The 17,463-nt window shown below is 47.7% G+C and overlaps 1 pseudogene; it reads left to right on the forward strand.

Moving 5' to 3' along the window:
- LOC119377882 (lysosomal protective protein-like) overlaps positions 1–17,463 on the forward strand; it is a 45,284-nt pseudogene that overhangs the window by 10,317 nt on the left and 17,504 nt on the right.

The following is a 17,463-nucleotide window of genomic DNA, read 5'->3' on the forward strand; positions in this document are numbered from 1 at the left end:
CAATTTTTTTCTCTCTCTGTTTCTTTCTTTTTTCTTTCTTTGATTCTCTCTCTATTTTTTTCTTTCTATTCCTGTCTTTCTACGCCGCGGTGGTCTAGTGGTTATGGTGATCGACTGCTGACCGGAAGGTCGCGGTGTCGAATCCCGGCCGCGGCGGCCGCATTTTCGTTGGAGGCAAAATGCAAGATGCCTGTGTGCTTAGATTTAGGTCGAAATTTCCGGAGCCCTCCACTACGGCGTCCCTCATAATCATACCGTGGTTTGGGACGTAAAATCCCAACAGTTATTCGAGTAAACAAATGTTCGGATCCGGGGCGCTGCGGAAATCAGCTTCAGATAACGATGGTGTTCTTGAGCAGCGGTTTTACTAGTTTTGCGGCCGTTTATGTTTAGAGCACGCGGTCAAATTGAGGATCTTTTTCGCCGGGAAGCACCTCCATGGACGACCAGCATGTACCGATGGCGGCGGCGTGAAAGTGGAAGCAAAATGACGTCAGAGGTAGGAAAATGGAATCGCGATAACGTCGTGCTTGTAGCATACCTGCGTCGAACCATTGCCGTACGCGTAATTCCAGCGTCGCCATAACATCGCGACAAAGAGCGAGATAGAGACGCGGATTAAGTGGTGAATAGCCAAACGTGCTTCTTTCAAAGAGACCCTCAGAAGAAACGCTCCCGTCTGCAGCCCTGACAGACTAACTTCGTCTGTAACCACTCCACCACTACCACCAAGACGATGACGACGACGACAGCTACTACTGCTACTACTACTACTACTGGAGGAGTGCGCTTAGCTGGGCTGGTTAGTACATGATTAAGACGTGAGCAAACAGCGCTAAACGCGGGACGGAGAAGAACGACAGACACAAGCGCTGAACTAAGAACCACCACAACTACTACTACTACTACTACTACTACTACTACTACTACTACTACTACTACTACGACCGCTTATACTGCTGCTGGTGTCGCTACGACTACTGTATTACTACTACTATTGCTACTACCGCTAGTACTACTGCTGCTACTTCTGCTACTGCTATACTGCTAATAATATTAATACTACTGCTACCACTGTTACTGCTGCGGCTGCTGTTGCTCCTACTACTACTACCGCTACCACTACTGTTATTACTACTACAACTGCCGCTGCTGTTGCTACTACTACTACTGCTACTACTACTACACCATTAGCTTTCTGCCACAAACCGCAAAATGCTTAACGTTTTCAATTTGCAGGCTCTGGAAGGAACTCACGAGCAACTGCTGCAATGGGAGCATCTCTCAGGAGACGTGCGACTTCGGGTGGTCCACCAAGAACCCCGCCTGCGTCGAGCCGGTATATATTTATTTATTTTCTAATCATGTGGACACAACATAAAATGAGTGGTTGGCGCGCCTTTAGACGTCCCTCCTAAAGCTCTCCTAAAAGGAAAAACCAGAGGTGCCAAGCCTGAAGAAAGTGCGCAGTTGGCGGCTTTTTTGTTTCTCTTCATTGTCTCTTTATTTCTTCTTCTTTTTTTTTTATCTCGTCTGTCTGTTTTTCTAAGTGTTTTTTTGTCTCTGTTCATTTATATTTCTTTCTCTCTATGTATTTCTTTCTTTTTCTCGCTCTGTCTATCTTTTTTGTTTTCTTCTCTTCTTTTTTTATTTCTCCTTCTGGCTTTCTTCCCTTTCTCTTTCTGTGCTATGCTTTACTCTTCCCTCCTCCTTTCCCTCCTCCTCGCTTCCCTTTTTCACCCCTTACTATACTATACTATAGTGTACTATACCATACTATACTACTCTATACTATTGGCCTCGAGGCCCACCACTGGAAACGCCGGCGCCACCGTCGGCGTGACGTGCTTGGCAGGATCACGTGGTCTCAGCGGCCGCGTCGGCTGCTTGTGGCGCACTGCCGCGTGCTTTGAAAACGAGTTTCAAGTCCCGCATGCGCTGCGGTCTGTTCAAATTCGGAAGTTTTCTCTCATTTTCTACTCAATTGAAACCATTGTAATGGTAAAGGCGACGAACATGGGGCTGTACCGCTCGGTGCCGCAGTGCCGCGCTTACGCAAAGGAGCCCAGTGTCAGCCTGCACTGGTAACCGCGGGACAAGAAACAGCGTGAAGCATGGGTTGTAAAGCTAAGTACCGGCAAGTAGCCATCCGCTACGAGTCTTGTGTGCAAGAAGCACTTCCGCGACGAAGACTTTTGTTACTGCGTCGGGCCTGCGATGTTCGGTGAGTAGCAGACAGCGCGCACTGAGACGATGGCTCGCGCGCGCTTCCCGCCGGCAAATGATGCTCATCTGCCACAGGATGGTAAAAGCGCTACCTTTTACCACGTGCGATGCCATCTCAGAACCCTCCAATGCGACCTCTTGATCGTCGGCCCCGTGCTCAGCGTCCACAAAATCGGCTGCAGATGCGCAAGTCATTGTTTAGATACGTTGAATTAAAAAAACGCACAGGGTCCCTTATGCATTCGTTAAAGATGACTACAAGGCGAAAGCCATCTTCTTGTCAATCGATGTACTGATTCTCCCGCGCCCCCCTCCAAAAGCCTTCTGCACCTAACGCGGTTTTGCACGGCCTCCGTGACCGATCACGGAGGTAATGCAAAGCGACCATGACGTGTGAATACGTCACATTATGGCGTCACATTATGTGACGTCATAATGACGCTACATACTTTAGCGATCTGTGACGTCATGATGACGTCATATGGTGACACCATCACGTGACGATTATTTTTTGCATCACTCGTGTTGACGCCGCCGACGGGCAACCTTCCCATTTGATGAGGCATGCATTGCTTCATAAGCTACATAAATTCTCATATTTTGCGGCCTAAAGTTCACAGCGCGGTGCCAAAACGCGCTCGTAGCAAAAGCGAAACCATCAGTACGAACATACATGCAGACGCTCATACATGCAGAGGCACCGTCAGTCGTCGCGAACCCGTGCGATCGCTGGCTTGAGGCTTCTTTCTGTTATGCTCCGTTTGGTTATACAGGCAGTCTACTCTAACGAGATATTTCCCATAGTTTGCACTCAGCGAGTGACTACCTTTCACGTAAGAAGCCGGTTCAGGGGTCTCCAACGCGGTGACAGCGTGAAGCGGGTGCTCGGTTTTCTGCCAAGAGACAGCGACTGTAGACTATATTGTGCTTTCAGTTCGTCGAAAATGATTATTTTGACAGTAAAGAACACAGTTAATTTTGAAAGTACCTACAGAAATGCCCTGGAGGGCTTCCGCGAGGTGTTTTTGTAGAGCGCCGGCGGTATCCTGCCTAGCACGCTATCGAGGCGCGTCCGATAGAGGGCGACTCCGTAACTCCTCGAGGCCAATACTACTCTACACTATACTATACTATACTATACTACTATACTATACTATACTATACTATACTATACTATACTATACTATACTATACTATACTATACTATACTATACTATACTATACTATGCCATGCTGTCTAGCATCTGGATCTTCTGGTCGGTGCTGTGGGGCATGGGCTTCAACTGCTGTGGCAACAGCCGTGTGTTCTCTTTCCTAAAGGATGGCGCAACAAACACTACCCACGCCTACGTCTCTGGTAACCGGGTCTTCCGCGAATGATGACACGAGCACGTACAATGCTGGCTAGAACTATGTAAACCCGTTTTAAAAATTATAAAATACTAACTTATTTCTTTCGCACCTATCTGTCACAAGAAGATGCAGCTCCCTAATCTCCTTTTAAGAGGATAGTTCAGACGGCGACTTACTAGTTCCAATGTTCGTCCGCTCCGTGGAAGTGATTGCGCGACCGCGTATGTCGCAGGTGAAGAAAGCCAACCAGATCATCCTCAGCAGCGGCCTCAACGTGTACAACCTGTACGACCCTTGCAATTACGACCAAGGCAGTTCTTCACTGGCGCTACGCTACTCCGACAGCACGATGCAGCACGCCTTCAGGCGACTCATCAGGAAACTGTTCAAATGGCCTACCTCGGTGAGAGCCTGTCACGAATTTCACACCGTGACTCGGTGTTGTTCTTTTTGCCGTATCAACGAGCCGCTGTCGAATCCTGCACTGACGGCACGATTATATGATCGCTGGGAGAGATACATTCAAACGCGAGTGTTAAAGGGCTATGACACAATTCTATCGCAATCTGTGTTATGTGGGTTATCCTTATGCGTTCACGAACGAGCTGGCGAAATTTTAGCGCATTTGGCGATCAGCTAATTTATAACTCATATTTTTAAACCGCGAGCGGCCTGAAAGTCGGGCAACACTGACGCACTGGCAAGCGTGACGTAACAAGCTGCTTGCTCTGCGAGCGTCTCCATTCCGGCGAACGATTTTGTTCTGTGCTCAGCTGCGCGTGTAATCGAGCTGTTTTTAAGCTTTCTTCAGTCGACATCGAAACTGAACATTTTTGTAGTGGCTGAAACTATCGTAGAAGACGACGACTCCGCTCCATGTAGCACACGACGTCATACACACATTGAGAAAATGGCGGTCACCGGCGTTTGGGCGCGGTTTATAGCCGGCGACCTCTAGGGCTTATTTTGCACTAAAATTTCATTTACAGTACATTTTCTTATATGTATAGGTACAATAGACCCTCTACATCTGTTTTTGCAGAAAACCGCAATAGGCGGGGTGACCTTGTCATGACCCCTTTAAAGGTCCCCCTTTCCAGATTTTGTCATTGCGAACGAAGAACGGAGCGCGAATTTTTCAAAGACGACCTCTGACAAATCAGCTGCCCCACCCCGGTCTGCACTGACTCGTAATGTTACCAGCAGGTACGAAGGGGGACGCTTATAGCATCCATTCATCCACGTGTAATAAAAATTCACAATGAAGAAAGCTATGATTTTCAAGGGCTCGTTATCTTTGTTAGACACAATATTAATGAGAACTAACAGACAATAACGCCAAGGAAAGTACAGGGGGTGTTATCTGTAGTATTAGAATGTAAATGTGAAGAAAGTAAAGTGGACGAAAAGATGACTTGCCGCCGGCAGGGACCGAACCTGCGACCTTCGAATAACGCGTCCGATGCTCTACCACTGAGCACGGCGGCGGTCACTCCCGTCCACTTTCGGGGTATATATGTTGATTAAACCTAGGAGTGTTAGTCAGCGCCAATCGCAGCCATGGCGGCGAGTGTGGAACACTCTTTTTTTGCCTCTTGGCGTCACGTAGCACGTGATCTTTTACGAGTTGGCAGCTGACCAATAATCCCTCGCATACTACCTGAAGGCATTAAGCTCCCAGGACGAGACCCTCGCTACGAATGAAGGAAAGCTATGATTTTCAAGGGCTCGTTTATCTTTGTTAGACACATATTAATGAGAACTAACAGACAATAACGCCAAGGAAAGTACAGGGGGTGTTATCTGTAGTATTAGAATGTAAATGTGAAGAAAGTAAAGTGGACGAAAAGATGACTTGCGCCGGCAGGGACCGAACCTGCGACCTTCGAATAACGCGTCCGATGCTCTACCATGAGCTACGGCGGCGGTCATCCTCCCGTCCACTTTCTGGGTATATATGTTGATTAAACCTAGGAGTGTTAGTCAGCGCCAATCGCAGCCATGGCGGCGAGTTGGAACCACTCTTTTTTTTTTTGCCTCTTGGCGTCACGTAGCACGTGATCTTTTTACGAGTTGGCAGCTGACCAATAATCCCTCGCATACTACCTGAAGGCATTAAGTCTGCCAGGACGAGACCCTCGACTACGAATGAAGGAAAGCTATGATTTTTCAAGGGTCGTTTATCTTTGTTAGACACATATTAATGAGAACTAACAGACAATTACGCCAAGGAAAGTACAGGGGGTGTTATCTGTAGTATTAGAATGTAATGGAGTGGTAATGAGACGTAAATGTGAGTAAAAGCTCAGTGGTTAGAGCATCGGACGCGTTATTCGAAGGTCGCAGGTTCGGTCCTGCCGGCGGCAAGTCATCTTTATTCGTCCACTTTACTTTTCTTCACATTTACATTCTAATACTACAGATAACACCCCCTGTACTTCCTTGGCGTTATTGCTGTTTAGTTTCATTAATATTGTGTCTAACAAAGATAAACGAGCCCTTGAAAAATCATAGCTTTTCCTTATCGTAGCGAGGGTCTCGTCTGGCAGACAATGCCTCAGGTAGTATGCGAGGGATTATTGGTCAGCTGCCAACTCGTAAAAAGATCACGTGCTACGTGACGCCAAGAGGCAAAAAAAAAAAGAGGTTCCATCGCCGCCATGGCTGCGATTGGGCGCTGACTAACACTCCTAGGTTTAATCAAATATATACCCCAGAAAGTGGACGGGAGGATGACCGCCGCCGTAGCTCAGTCGGTAGAGCATCGGACGCGTTATTCGAAGGTCGCAGGTTCGGTCCCTGCCGGCGGCAAGTCATCTTTTCGTCCACTTTACTGTCTTCAATTACATTCTAATATTACAGATAAACACCCCCTGTACTTTCCTTGGCGTTATGTCTGTTAGTTCTCATTAATATTGTGTCTAACAAAAATCACAATGGTGCTTGGCGTGAGGAGCTCTGTATCATGCTTAAACTGTCAACCGTGCACAGACCATCAACGTCGGACGCCCAAGTGCATCGACCAAGACCGCTTGCAGCTGTACTTCAACCGTCGTGACGTCATCGAAGCACTGCACGTGGAATCGCCGTGCAGTGGTACCCTGCAAGTGAGTCTATGGCGTGCAGTGCTCCGAACTGCTAGGTTAACTGAATTGAGATTATTTATGGGGTTAATAAGAATATTCTGCGGATTGGCGAAATGTTCGTGAACCAACTAGCGCATCTTAGAACCCTTGTGGTTGGTAACAACTTTATGATAGTCCTGCAGAGCTATCGCCGAGCGGACCTTAGGTCTCCCACGGGGGACATGCATTACAAATATTCTGTGCGACTCCTCGATCCATGGTGCAACGCGTTAACCCACAAGGTCGCTAACGCATACATCCAGCATACTAACGGAGAGTTATTCATGTGCACTATGTACGGTTCGCGGTACGCAGACCTCTAAGGTGTTTCAGCGAGGTAGAGGCTTATTCACTGTCATCCGCGAGACGGAGCAAAGGGGTAAAGCGCGTCCTTCCGAGGCACCGCCCCACTCGCCTTTCGCTGGAGTTGAGAGGCGTGCCTCCGTGCTCTGTACTTTGACCTATAGGCGTGGTCGCCCGTGCTCCCGCGCTTGTCTCTGAGAGGGGGGGATTAAACGGACGGTCTGTAGCTTCGTACGTTGTGCTGTCGTCGCAAAGTTTGCATTAAAGCCAGACCGCTCGAAAGTCACTTCCCTCGCTGCAGCAGCCGTGTTTGATAAAGGAGTTTCCGCAAACGACTAGCCTTCCTTCGTATGACATTCCAATTTGTTGCTATCGCATTCGTTGCTTCGCCACTGCCTTTTGGCTTTTTATAACTGGCTTTTTGCAATACATTTCAGCCTGGCCATCAATTACACCGAGCAATACACCACGATGCGCGAGGTTGTCCAAGATCTGGCCGAGTCGGGCCAACTGAGGGTCTTATCTACAATGGAGACGTCGACATGGCCTGCAACTTCCTAGGCGATGATTGGTTCGTCCACAGCTTGGGATACGAGGTAAGCAGAGATAAAGAAGACAGGCGCGCGCTTACGCGTGCTCTATTATTGATGAAGATTGTGATAATTAATGTGTAATAATTCTTTGGGTTTAACGTTTTGAAACTACGATATATGATTATGGGACGCCGCAGTGGAGGGCTTCGGAAATATCGACCACCGGGGTTCTTCAACGTGCACCTAAATCTGAGTACACGGGCCTCAAACATTTTCGTCTACATCGAAAATGCCGCCGCCGCCGCAGCCGGGATTCGATCCCGCGACCTTCGGGTCAGCAGTCGAGTACCATTACCGCTAGACCACCGTGGCAGGTATTTATTGATGAAGATTGATATTTGTCTGATGTCCTACGAACGATAAATGTGATAATATAGTTTTTGTGCAAAGAAGACGAAGCGTGCGCAGGTGATTGATTGATTGATTGATGATTGATGATTGATTGATTGATGATTGATTGATTGATGATGATTGATTGATTGATATTGTGAGCGAATAATAATTGCGTGCGCGCGCTTCGTCAACGGAATACCCCGTAGCGTACATGCCCGTTTTATTGGTTGATATAATTACATGACATGGGTTCCATGTCTTGGCAATATGTGCGAATGATGAAATATGCTGCACTGTGTAGCGTTCGATTAAAACAACAAAACAAAAAAGGTCCAGCTGTTATCTAAAACACGGCGTCTCTTGCTTTCTACAAGTTGGCTTGTCACAGCAGTGCCTTCGCAGCCTTGTACACCGCAGACGCACGGCGCCATGCCAAACTCATCTCTTTTAAATAGAGAGTTTTAGTGCCGGGGACCCCAAGCCACCTGCGTACGTAAGCCTAGCGTTCTTTTGTATTCTCGTGGATGCGGCTGGGAGTACAAAGGAACGCAAGAGCGTGCGTACGCAGGTGGCTTGGGGTCCCCGCACTAAAACTCTCTAATGTCCTAACGCTCCCGAACGACAAGCCTCTCATTACCGTAAGACAACCAGAAGATGTATTATGGCTTCTTTAACTAAAACGCGTTCTTGGGCTAGTTGGTGCGTGGTCTGACAAAAATTTTGGAGGCACAAAGGAACAAGGACAAGAAATGACAGGACTGGCGCCAAATTTTTGTCAGGCTTCTTTAACGCTGCACTTGGAAATGTCCGCCATTCAAATTAAGAATGAATACGGTAGTACGCAATCGTCAATGTCCGCGTTCGAGCCCCGTCGCATATCAAACGCGAAAACGTGCTTGAAGGTGCAGTGCCATCTTCTCCTGCAACAATCATGTCGTTTCTTCTCTCCCCGAAAGCCAACGTCGGAGTACCGGATGTGGCACTTGGACGGAGTGATCGCTGGATTCGTCCAGAACTTCGAGCACGACATCACTTTCGTCACTGTCAAGGTGGGTCCCACTTCGTAGGGGTCGTACATACGGTTGTAAGCGTGCAAGCGCCCATTTGCGTGCGCTTGTGTGTGCGCATGCGTACACATATTGCCACACGCGCTTCTTCTTCTGTTTTTATGTAACCGGCCCGATACACTTGTAACCACTGCCTCGAGCAGGTTGCGCGGGAATGTCTCGGAACTTTCCCGATTACTTTAGAATACTGCGACAAGATAGCGCTCGTAACGCGAACCATAGTTTATTCTCGATATAACGTGAGCACCAGCGATAACGTTGGAAAGGTTCGATAAGGGATGCATAAAAGCCGACGAATTGCACGTCGAGTGTCATTCTTTTTCTGGGCACAATTTCGCCGATGAGGAGTTTGATCTTTACTGGCTGCGATTGCTTTGTGCACCGTCACAACCCCGTGGCAATATGCTTTTGTCTGCCCTCGTGTGCATCAGTGTTTGTACTCGCGTGCGTCTCTGTGTGTGTTTCCAATTACTAGCGAACACGCACAAGCACTACAGAGAAAGACGCAGGACAACCGATTGTGGTTGTCCTGTGTCTTTCTTTCTAGTCCTTGCGCATGTTCGCTAGTAATATGGAAGCATTAAGTTGGTGCGAACTAGCCCAGATAAATGCATAACGAGTCATCTTCGTGTGTGTCTGTTTTGTAAGCCTCCGGCATTTTTAACTATAGGGCGCGAGCGTCGACCGCACGCAGTATCAGCGCCTTACAACGGCGATAATCTGCGATACCGGTAGTAGTACTGCCGGCAGTAGTACGGCAGCTGTAGTACTGCCGGTCTCGCAGATTATCGCCATCATAAGGCGCTGATACTGCGTGCGGTCGACGCTCGCGCGATATAGTTAAAAATAATTACACCATCCCGCTAAAGGGTACCATGAGGCGATGCGAAGCCGGAGAACTTGCACGATCGCGCTCCGTTGGCGTTCGTTGGTCATGCTACCGACCTCGCGTCATGGAACGCGAGGGGGAACGCTACGCGCGTCGTGTCTTCCTCTAGCCTGGCCTGTAATTCTCACAGGGCGAGCAGGGAACGCGGTCGACAGGCGCGGGAGAGGGAGCGTAGGAGAGGAGAGAGAGGGAGGGGACGCGCATGCGCTGGCGCTCATCGCGGCGTTGCGCAGGAGAGAATGAGGCGCGCGAGAGGGGGCGATTGGAGAGTGGGAGTGGAGAGGGGGAGTGGGTGTGGAAAGGGGTTGTGGAGAGGAGGTGTGTGGAGAGGGTTTTCGGATGCGCAGTAAGGTGGTGACGCCGCACACAAACCCCCACCGGATTGAACTCCGCCATAAGATGTTTCGCATCTAAAGTTCTGAAGGCTGTACGTGCATGCGTGCGTGCTTATACGTATACCGTACGATCAAGTAGAATTTCATATTTCCACGCAACGAACTTCCCTCCAAATCGGTGCGGCAGACACCGAGAAAAACGGTTTTCTTTCGTGTTAAAATTGTTGTATGCAATCAAGCTGAACGCATTTATTTCGTGAGTAAATTAGATGTCGATTTACTTATCATCCTACTTACGTACAGCTAGTGCTCACGGATTGAAGCGCGGCATGAGTCTTTGGCATAACGACTGGCATTACGCATGCGTATTTCTTCAGATAAGCGCATCCATAGGCGTGCGTGTATAAGGAAGAGGGGGGCAGGGGGTGCCTTCCCTAAAAATCTAAGGGGACGCCAAATCTAACCTGTACGTTCATTGTCCGTCCTGTCCGGCATTGCTTCAAGTGCGAGGATATGGCAACGCAGGTTTTTGACGATAACGTCGGCCGGGGACCCTGATGTTGCGTTCCAATGGCCGTTTCTTTCCAGCGTTGCTCTTAGACCTTCGTATAACCAAGTGTTAGCCTTCGTACAGAGCGGCGATGGACGGCGTCCGTATTCCACTCTCAGATTGATCCATGGCGTACGCAGTCGGCAGTAAAGCATACATGGCTCTCTAAAGAGAGTTATACATCCCACGACTGTCCTAAAGAGAGCCAACGTGCCTCTCTGAACAGAGTTACACATGTGATATTCACATGTGTAACAAAAAAGAGTCAAAGGACATCCTTTTTTCTTACAGTGTATACCCTTCGGATCTTAACCTTATAAACCTTAGAGAAGCGTTGCTTCGTGATGGTAATGTTTTATAAAGCTGGTGTGCAAAGCTTGACGTCGATATGACGTATTTCCGGCTCTCGCTATCGCTTCAGCCGCGCGCAACGAGCGGTACAATGGCCTCAAAATCTGGTAGTTTTATCCTGATTGCGTTGTCACCCAGACGTCTGTTTAGTCATCCGTGACTATTTAGGCATCACTGACTATTCTGTTAAAATGGACCGGCGAAAAGTAGCCGCCGTGCTTGTTTGTGCTATAGTCAGCATAGGCAGGGTTCTCCATTAGTGGAGCTCACCCCCCCCCCTTCTTTGTGCACGCCTCGGGCCTTACAACATTTCACGCACGCCTAAGGTCTTACAACATGGCCTTACAACATAGGTAAATCGGATCACACAACACGGGACGCAGTCTATCACCTTGTCTATCTGCCATATGCAATCACTTCTATCTTCGTCCTAGCATCTGTTTCAAACGTAAGCATCTTTGACAGGGATTAAACACTTCAGCGTCATGTGGCAGATATCTCTTTGCGCGTGCGTCCACACGCGCGTGTCCTGAATCCTACGAATAACATCAACAAAGCACGATGCGTAACGTTTCGCACATTGATGGTTATCACCCAAGGAATGCGCCGCGACAAACCGCGCCGTTCGCTCAAATGAAGTTTAAAGCGACGTCTGAGTGCCAGGTAATTAAAAATGCAAGTCGGCCGCGCCGATAAGGGCCCAATGACGCGGGCCAACTCTTTGGAGTGAGTGTTGAGAAAGACTGAATGTATTAGCAGTAGGAGAGAAGCAACGCTTCAGAAAAAGAAAAAAAAAGGTTTGAGCTTTCGTGAAGCTTTCTGTTTGCGTGTGGCTCGCCTACCGTAATTGCTCGCTCAGTACAGCACTGTTTCCTAATGTTTGTTCCTGCTATGCAGAGCTGGGCAAAGATACTTTGAAATTGTATCGCGATACGATACAAGATACTCAGGCAAGAAGTATTGAGATACAGATACAAAATACTACAACACCGATTGTATCCGGTACGATACATTCCAATTGTATCTTAAGATACTTCGATACATTCGCAAATTTGTTACTAATATTCATATAATGTAGCACTAAAGGCCTATACATAACAATTTTCGCTCGAAAATTTATTAACTGCGAGCAATTTTGTTCCATTTGAATAAATGTCAGTTCGTATCTCATAAGTTTTGTACTTCTAGCTTAAGCTATGTCAGTTTCATTCCGAAACAACTTGTGGTGTTTCTTTAGCTGCTTAACATAATAGCTCTTATACACTTCGCTGATGGCGGTTCTTGCTTGTCGCTTTTCCAATTAATGGAAGTCGCTGCTCTGCTTGCCGACCAGCTAGCGGGTTGCCATCTATATACAAGAACGTCAACAAGAAGCCTCTGCAAGGTGGTGCAAATACCGCTGTGGAGTTCTACCTTGCCCGTAAACGTATTACGGTTTTCAGCATAGCGGATCACCGGACAGGTGTACGCCACCAAGAACATGTGCAGCCAGAAACCTTTCAGACGTATTGTACAGTTGTACAAAGCGCCGCAGGACGTCGCCCTGTGCACATATTAATGAGAACTAACGGACAATAAGCCAAGGAAAGTACTTTCCTTGGCGTTATTGTCTGTTAGTTCTCATTAATATTGTGTCTAACAAAGAAAACGAGCCCTTAAGTGTCATCTTCTTTCCTTTGTACACACTATTGGCACTTATAGCTACGATTATCTGGTGATTAGTAACAGTATACAGAAGAATTAGGGAATCTTAAACGAGGAAAACAAATGTATCTAAGTAAAATAGAAAAGCGGTTCCGTATCAAACACAGTGAATAAGTATAGAAACACAATACAGACGGCCACCCCAAGAACTGGTGATTTTAGGAGCTAATAATACGATTAAGAATAATTGTTGCGTTTTCCATCGCAAAGCCACGATACGATTATGAGAGATGCTGTATTGGAGGGCTCCGGAAATTTCGACCACCTGGGATTCTAAAACCTCAAATAAGCGTACGGGCCTCGAGTATTTTCCTCTATCGAAATGCGGCCCCCGCGACCTTCGGGACAGCAGTCAAGCACCATAACCACTAGACCACCGCCGCCAGTGACCCCTAATAGCTATGACAATTAGGCATTTAAAGGGGTCATGAAGCACCCCTTGGGCTTGTTGAAAAAAACACATCCTGTGGAAAGCTGACACGGCTATGAACTGCTCTGCCAAATATTACAGTCGTGCGCGCCGCGTAAGGGCCACAAGCGGAGCAGAGGCCGGTTCTCAGTCTCGTCGGTGGGCGGAACGTCTGCACGTTGACGTCGCGGATCTGCCAGTTTACGTCGCAAGAGACATAGCATGCATACTGGTCAATAGCCGACGTAAATCGAGAGCGGCGTTCGGATCAGATGCGCTTCTTGCCACGGGGTGCCGCCACTTGCCGGCGCCGCACTCCTCAGTACATGGTATCCGCACTCGCGCGCGCGAATCACAGCGGGAGAGCGATCGCGTTTGATGACGCGCGCTGACGTAACTCTTTCCCCCGTGCCATCCCTCCCTATGTAGCTTACAGTGCGCTGGTCGGCACGAGAAAAGAGAGAAAGCGCTGAGAGCGTGCGCGAAACCCCCGTAACTCCGCTCATTCTTGACGGATTCGAGAAATTTTTGCGGCAATCGATTCGGGAGGCAGTAAACTCGGATACTGAGGTCATTAGATCATTACTTGGAAAAGTGGTTCATGACCCCTTTAAGGTAAGACCATTGAAAATTCAGTGTCTACGGAAAATAGCGTAAAAGGGCTCGCATAGAAAAACGGAGCATTTCGTTTCTCAAATTCCTTTGGTAACAGCTTAAAGATTGTTATTATAATGAAAACTTATTTCGCTAATTTAGTTAGCAGTAAGCAGAATTTGTTACTGTATACTCTAGACTCGCCCGGATAATTATATATTTGTTCTCAACATCGCCTTTACGTATTCAAGTGCAATATAAGTTTGTAAACAGTAGCACAAATGACGCAGACATCTCAAAGGTAAGCATAAAACAAAGAGCTTACCTTGGCACCACGTTAAAGACATATTGCAGTAAGCAGACCGAAAAAAAAAAACGACATAGAGACATAGGTAATGTATGGGATGGAAAAGAAGGACAGCTAAGAAAGAACTTGAGCTTGTGATTTTAAGCACATGATTATGGTTTTTTGTGCTTATGATTTCGTGCGTATGACTTTTTTATGATTTTGTGCTCATGATTCTAATTATAATTTTAAAAACTTTTTCAATAAAAGAGACGTACGCCACGATAGCTTCGGTTAGGTGGATGCCTGTTCTGTTAGATCCAGCATCTGTACCGGTGCGCGGTGCTATAGCTGTTAGAATGTTGTTTGCATATAAGTCAATCTCATTGCATGTAAGCCAAACTTACATCCGCAAAATCCTTCCAATCACCGATGTGTGAAAGCCACAATACGAAAGCAACCCCCATTCTCGCATCATTTAGACTTCGCAACGAAGCACCACGCTAGAGAAACTTTGACAACGATACTACAGCGGCATCAGGATGTGTGCGAAAGACGCCGCATGCATTGGAGTACGCGGCACAGGAAGGGCTAAGTGCCAGTCGTCATGGCACTGAGACAACTAAAGAGAAAAAAAAGCGAGGAAAGAAAATGTCGGCTAGGCATAAACGTTCGCGTGCTTGTTTGTCGAGACGATGCGAACGCCATCACGTGACTCTGCTCCACCAATAGAGACGCTCAGAGCTCTTCGCCTATCCTCGCAGGAAAACTCTGGCGTAAAGGTAAAATAATATGTCACTGCCTTCAGTTTATTCTGGTGACAGTGGCAGCAGTACCAGCTTGAGAAGCAGAGTTCAGCCAACGTTTATTGTTTCGCCCGGTGGTGGTGCGACCGTAGTATCTTGTATTAAGATACACGGTACATTCTTCAATGTACCGGAAATACAGATACTGATACACGTCTTGCGAGACGTATCGCGATACAGATACAAGATACCCAAAGAGTATCTAAGATAGTATCGAAGATACATGTATCTTCGATACTGCCCAGCACTGCTGCTATGTAATGGCGACTTTAGTGTCGCTTCGCGTGACGTAAATAATCTCGTGCGCCCAATGAGCGAATAGAGTGCTTGTCCACTTTTTCTAAACCAGCCAATCAGCGCGATATTGTGGCGATATCCCGAAATGTGATCGTCCGAGAATACGGCCACCAAATGGCAACGGGTGTTGAATGCTGGGTGAAGTGTAATCGCGAATGCCGGGTATTCACTCTAAGCCGCAAAATGCTCGCGGGGTGCCTTGTGCATTCGCCTAAGACGACTCGAAGGCGAAAACTATCTAGTGTGACTATTTTATCATCACCATCGTCATTAGCGTAGCATGAGAGGTCAAGTGAATAAGAGAGAGAGAGTACAACTTTATTAGAGTCCAGTGCAGACGTCGAGGTTGCCCCGCGACACCCGGCTACTCCCACGTAGGAACCGGCGGGTCTGGCCTAAAGCGGGAGACAGACGGTACGATTTTCCACGCGATGCGACGGCCGACGCGGCGGGGGGAGAAGGAATGGTGGCTGTCCGATGCTATGAAAGTCACCGTTCCGGTCGCGCCACCGCCGTGTCGGACGTCGCATCGCATGGAAAATCGTACCGTCTGTCTCGCCCTTAACGGCCCTGTAGCGGGCGCACTGGACGGCCAGGATTTGGTCTTGAAGGTTTGGGCTGCACAGAAGCGCATCTCACTCGGTCTTGCTGTAAGTCGGGCCGAGGTGTACTTTGTTGATGTGCCTGATGATGGTGGTGATGATGTGCCAGCCCGTTGTAAGAGGTTGACAGCTTTCAACCATCCACTTGTGAGTGGGGGAAAATATTACGCCTCTTAACGCTGATTGGTTGGTTGGTTGTTTGTTCCTTAGTAACCTGGCGCAACCAACCGCGGGGTATCGGCCAAGAACCGAACGGTGCCTCGGTTTAGAAATTAAATTGTTTTATATTCTAAATATGTTTACAAACAGTTTCCAAAATAACTCATGATATAAAAGTAAGAAAAAAAACAATATAATAAACCAATATGGTTGAAAAATAAGCTGGAATTAGATAACCTTAACATTCAGTTCGTTTTGTCTCGCGATGAAAATCACACGTCAGTTCGGTAGCACCGAAGCAGGGATCCGCCGGAAGTGATAAATTAAAGCCCATCCTTTATAAATTAAAGCCCATCCGGACCCCCCCCCTCCCCTAAATTCGTCCAGCCTTCTATATTCCCTGGCAACTTTTTTTCTATTTGCCCTGGAAATACTTTCTTTCGAACAATTAGGCCTCATTAGAATTATAGGCATCAGCATCGAAGGTGCATGTACGCACCCAACCATGCACAACATAGCATATTTTAAAATACCTCATGGACTGTGCGATCGCGCTACACAGCCTTATACTGCGACCAACTCGTACTATAGCCATGGTGTCTTGAGCCACGTTCAGTGCCGGTGGGAATATTCCTGTTCCGTATAATTGAGCATTGAACATTCAGAGAATAAGCGTAAACTTCTGGTGTGCTGTAGATAGCCCTAAAAGAGACACATCTGTAATCTAAACTCGCCTAACATGAATCAGCGAGTCCCAATTATCAGCTGATTCGCTGTCGTATGGACCACATGTGTTTGACCCACAACACCCTTACCTCCTAAAGAGTACTTAAGATGGAACATTAACCCTTACGCGAACCAAAATGTTATTTCGGGAGCCAAAACAGCCTAACACCCTCGTTTTTGCAAATTCTGGTTAGGCAAAAGGGTGTTTTGCTTGCTTTTAAGGGTACAAAGTGGTTTACAGTTAACTACGACGCGGTTCGAGATACTGCTATCCTTCCTAACCTCGACGAGTTGACTCAATGTCACCGTGAAGCACAATTCACGCGCCTCAATCTCTCGGCGTAAGAATACGCTCTGCTTCGCGAGTTGGGTGCGATACACTCCACCAGTCGCACTTGAAGCAACCAGACCCACGGACGACGTTCGACCACATCAGTCGAACCTGTACCGCGGCACATGAATGCAGATACCCAACCAGGTCGGCGCTAAGCACGAGTCCAGCATTTCCAAGAAACCACAGGAGAGGGATCTTGCACATCTCCGTCTCAGACCTCCAAGGGCGACCGAACGGGAATAGCATCCGATGGCTACCACTGTCTTGGGACTTCAGTTATAACATCAGCACGCAATGCATTGCAGAATCATTCTAAAAAGAGACAGGGCGTGCAAACACGGACAAACGAAAGAGAAATCACGGCTACAGGAGAAGCAGTTACCCCACGCCAACCCAATTCCCGTCATTACTGATACGCGCA

This window comes from Rhipicephalus sanguineus, unplaced genomic scaffold, assembly GCF_013339695.2.
Source record: "Rhipicephalus sanguineus isolate Rsan-2018 unplaced genomic scaffold, BIME_Rsan_1.4 Seq600, whole genome shotgun sequence".
Taxonomy (NCBI): Eukaryota; Metazoa; Arthropoda; class Arachnida; order Ixodida; family Ixodidae; genus Rhipicephalus; species Rhipicephalus sanguineus.